The sequence below is a fragment of the Nematolebias whitei genome, chromosome 15, assembly GCF_014905685.2.
Source record: "Nematolebias whitei isolate Nwh7 chromosome 15, NemWhi1, whole genome shotgun sequence".
Lineage (NCBI taxonomy): Eukaryota > Metazoa > Chordata > Actinopteri > Cyprinodontiformes > Rivulidae > Nematolebias > Nematolebias whitei.
In genome coordinates this window covers 17,540,953-17,546,192 of record NC_056512.1, presented here as the reverse complement: position 1 = coordinate 17,546,192, position 5,240 = coordinate 17,540,953, and positions in this window count along the sequence as shown.

Here is a 5,240-nt window from a genome sequence, read left to right as displayed (position 1 = left end):
CACACACACACACACTGATACTCACAAAGAACAACTTCCTGTCTGTGCCTCAGCTTTGGAAAGTGCTGCAGCTCTTCTAGTTTCATAGATAACCTTCATCATCATCATCAGACCTCCACTTCCCATCAACAGGCCCTCCCAGTCTCTGTCTTTGGTTTTAACCCATGACTGTTCAAAACTCTGTCCTTGCATGAACTTCCTGAACCAGTTCACCTCCCGTTGATCCAGTTCAACCTCCATTTAGCATTTGATATTTGCATGCATCATTTGATCGTAGATTTTTTTTTTTTTTTACAAATATTGTTCCACAAAACGACAATGGTGCCACAAACTGAGTCATACAGCGCTTAAACTGCCGCTTCGTACCTTTTTAAAATGGGTTTTGTGGAAAGGTTATGAACGGTCATCATCTTACCTGTTGTAGATGACTCTTTAAGCGATCGGTCCGTAGAAACACTTGAATTATGATGGCTACAACGAGCTAAAACAAACAAAAATAATACATTTTTTGAGCAGTTTGTACTTTTTTGGTTTTATTTTTTGCATCGGTGTCAGTTTAGCGTTGCGCTGGTATTTTGGCAAAAAATGTTCTGATGGTTCTGAAGGAAGGGCCCAGGCTGAACTGGAAACTCCTGCTGCTGTTTGCTCTTGCAAATTGCTGATGAAATTGCAAAACTGACAACGATGTAAATATTTATAGGATGCTGTTTGCATGCATTTGAGATCCTAGTCAGGAAGCGTCCATCTGTTTTGTTCTTGGCCTCGTTACGGACTAGCCATTAGCTCATCACTCGGGTCAGAATAAAACCATTTCTACAGAGTGACGTTGTGATGAAATTGAACAGATAATATTTTCATAACCTTTCCACATAACGAACTATAACTTTGTTTTCATAGTTCACTAGAGATGTGTATGAGTGGCAGCAGTCAGCATGACTGAAGGGGGGGGGGGGGGGGGGGCAGGTGAACGTCTCCATCGCTCTACCTTGAATGATTTCGTGTGGGTTTTAGCAGCTTTGTGCACTCCTATCCAGGACACACACATCATGTTAAATTGGGCTTTACCAGTAAAGGACAAGTTACAGTTTTTGTCCTAACTGCATTTCCTCAGCGTGTCAGTAGATAAACTTGATGTCTGATTTCACCTGGAGAGTCGAGGGAACCTTCAGGGCCAGGCCACCTCACAGGTCTGTCACATGATCTGCACCGTGGCCTCGGTCGTAACATTTTTCTTAACATTCTTTCTCTGACACAAACTTAGTCTACTGTTTGTGGTAACTTGAGTATTTTACAAAGTTGTAAGTCTGTGCAGATGTAACGCTCCTGTTCTGTAGAAGAGCAGCTCAGTGGAAGTCCGAGGTGACTCGGGAAGAAAACCGATCCCTGAAACTGATGAGAACTTTAGCGTTGTTCACGTTCACCCCCATCACTGTCAACTTTGCCATTTATTTGAGAAAACAATAAATTACTATAAGATGGTGTCACGCCACGTTAGCCGCATTTTAATAATAAAATTAAAAGCGTGTGTTTTTGCCTTCTGGACATTTTTCAACATGTCAGTATTGAACTTCCTTTCCATGAAGGGAAAACATCTTTGGACGGCACCGTCACTGTAAACTGTCTTAACGTGCACGAACTGTAACCGTTTCCACCGCCCGTGTGCTGATTACTAACGGTCACTTTGAACCATGATGGCTTTCACACGTTGCCTTTCCAAAGCCCCGCGCTCCGAGCAGGGCTTGTAGGGTGCAGCCAGTGGTCAGCCCCCTCCCTGCTCGTGCACGAGCCTGTGGTAACGCTTCGCCTGTTGGTGTCGGCTGCTGACGGCTGATAACATTTAACAAACATCTGATGGCTGATAACGATCTGCACCTCACTTTGATACACAAATCCAGAACGTAATGAGAAGGAAGGACTCGCAACACTACTCATATTACGTAATGTACGCAGCTTTGCAACTCAAGTGGTAACAAATATAAACATATTCATAAATATCTTTGGTTCTGCTTTTTATTTAGTTTTTGCTTCTTTTTTTTTTTTTTTTTTGAAGGGTATCTCTCAAAGGCGAATCTCGTTTTCTCTATTTTAAGCTCTGAATGTGTCGAAGTAAAACAAACGTATCTTTTAAACAGATAAATGTAATAATGTTGTCATTTATGTGGAAAATAAATAATATATTCACTTCACAACGATTCTGTGTTCAGTGTGATTATTATGCATCAGTCCCAGGGGATAAAAACTGAAGCATCTGCTTGTGCTTGGTTGGTGTTTATGGTTCTGTGGAAAAGTTATGAGCAATAATTATACTGGCCAAAAAAGCAAGTCTCCACCTGGATTTAACTAAGCAAACAGGTACGAGCCTCCTTTTGGATAATTACTGCATGGATGATCATCTTTCAGCTGGTAATAAGTTATTTAATCCCAACTGGTGCAATGAGTTGCTTCTCATTTCTTCAACAACCATGTTGAAAGACACATCACGTGGTCGTAGAAAAGATGTCATTCTGTTTGAGAAGGGTCAAATCATTGGCATCAAGCAGAGAAAACATGTAAGGAGATTGCAGAAACGACTAAAACTGGTTTAAGAACTGTCCAACGCATTATTAAAAACTGGAAGGATAGTGGGGACCGATCGTCTTCGAGGAAGAAATGTGGCCAGAAAAAAAATCCTGAATGATCGTGATTGTCTATCACTTATAAATGTTTGGTGAAATCAAATGGAAGAAAAACAACAGTAGCACTCAGGACTGTGTTTAATAATGAACGTAAGAGCATTTCCACACACACAATGTGAAGGAACTCAAGATATGGGACTGAACAGCTGTGCAGCCTTAAGAAAACCACTAACCAGTGAGGCTAACTGGAAAAAAAAAGGCTTCAATAGGGAGCATAAAGATTGGACTGTGGAGCAATGGAAGAAGGTCATGTGGTCTGATGAGTCCAGATTGACCCTGTTCCAGAGTGATGGGTGCATCAGGGTAAGAAGAGAGGCAGGTGAAGTGATGCACCCATCATGACCAGTGTCTAGTGATCAATGCAAAAAAATGAATGCAACACTGGATGGAAATAAATCTTGTACATTGTAGAAGTTTATCCAAACAATGAAACAGTGAATGCATGATGTCATCAAAGCTAAAGGTGGTCCAACAAAATATTAGTGTGACTTTATTTTTGTGGCAACTTTTCTTTTTGTCCAGGCAGTGCATCTTACCTATGGTTTCTGAGACGTTTCAGTTTGGAGGAATGGTTTAGTTCTTGCATAAATGGCAAGCCAAGGTTGAAAGCAGCTAAAATGGCTCTCGTTGCTCCCGATAAAAACCACAGCAGTTTCTACAAACATTGTTTTAGCTACTTAAATCTTGTATTATCTTTTGAGGAAAAAATAGGCACACATGTATTGTTCTGTTTTTATTTATGTTGGTGCATTCAATAAACTTTTTTTTTTTTGTCCAACAACGACTAAAAATCTTTTTCGTTAATTTTGTCAGAATTTTTCAAACACTCTCATAACTTTTACTACTCTCATTTTCCTGAGGGCCGAAATCGGCCACATTAGAATACATTATAAAATAAAATTTAATCCTGTATTTATCATATAAAATAATGTATTCCTCTTGGTAGTTTTTTTATTTTTATATATACCTTTGTTACTAAACTTTGAATTTTCACAGTACAGTATATTAGCGCACAACATGTTGCTCTGCTTTTATTTTTGAGAGCTTCTGTACGAATCTCCGAAGATGTACGGTAGTTCATCTTACCTCGGAAATGTTTTGTCTTTCTCAAGTGGAGTCCCACCTCTCGTCCAACAAAATTGTTTTATTTGGGTGTAAAGAGCAAAAACTCACTTGTAATGTGCACAGGTAAACATTTCGCACTAAAACTCTGTTCCACATGCATGCAGGCTGCAGCATGAAACGCTCCGCGGCCGACTGCTGTTGGTGTTTTATTAAAAATATTATTGGACAAAAATGTGCGTATATGACCGAAGACTGGGTGACATGAGTTAGTTTGAATGAAAACAAGGCCTCGTTTTCAGCTGTTGCTTCTAAACAGTGGTCTCGAGGGTTGCTACTAAACTGTGGACTGGAATTAAAAATAATAATTTTGAGCATTGCTGGGAAAAGCCTTTTATTACCCAAAAATATTTACGTAAATGTACATAAAACCTTTAATTTTATATCAGTTTTCTTTAAACTGAAATGTGGAATTTATTTATGTAATTTTCAAACAATAGATCTTTAAAGAGTTAACGTTCTTGAAAAGTCATTTAAATTTAATAATTTTATGTCAGGCTGAGATAGCTCTAGAAGACAATAAAAATGTTTATTAAAATTAGTATTTTTAACGAGTTAAACAAGGTGGTCGACGGCCCACACATCTCGCCTTCAAGCTTTCCATGCCATGTTTTTATAACAACTTTTCAGCTTATTTAAGATGATTATGTTTATAGTTCCTGACCATATGACAGAAATTGTGATGTTTTGTGATGTCAGCACACCTCGATCAATTGTGAAATTAATGGTTGTGTAATTGTTAATGGAACAGAGCTGCGTGAACCTCTCAGGATGTTAAGATCTGAGCTGTTTTAAGGCAACAGCTCCACTTTGGTCTCGGCTCTGCTCAGACTGGCTGATGGACTTAAACTCTGTTTCCCCAAACTGAGGTTGTTCAAAGAGCCATCCACGACAGGTAAGACACTGAGTCTTCATAGCTCATCCACAGAACCTGACTTCCTTTAGGTGTCATTTATGACCACGCAGTTTACCTCTTAACCTTTAACCCCAACGGGCCAGGGTCACACATGTTATCTTGAAGAAGCAGAAAAACCACAGTAACGCAGGTTTCCTCTTCCTCTTCCTGCAGGGCCATAAAGAATAAAAGTCACCAGCTGTATCTCCATCATGCTTGTCCTTGGTTTGATGCAGTGCATGAAATGTTGCTTTTGTTTACATCAGCAGCCTCCAACCACCATGTGATGTAAAGACGCGCTGAACTGCATTTAAACTGACGGGGATGGGCTACTAGCCCCCCCCCCCCCAGCTCTGATAATTCTGCACCAACGATTAAAAACACGCGCGTGCAGAGAGGAGATAAGAGACTGTTTGTGGGTCTGTTCTGTGCACGAGCAAGTTGTGGTTTCTGTTGTACGGAGGAAAGTGGGGCCAAACAGAAGACTGAGGGTCACCTCATTATCTATCTATCTATCTATCTATCTATCTATCTATCTATCTATCTAT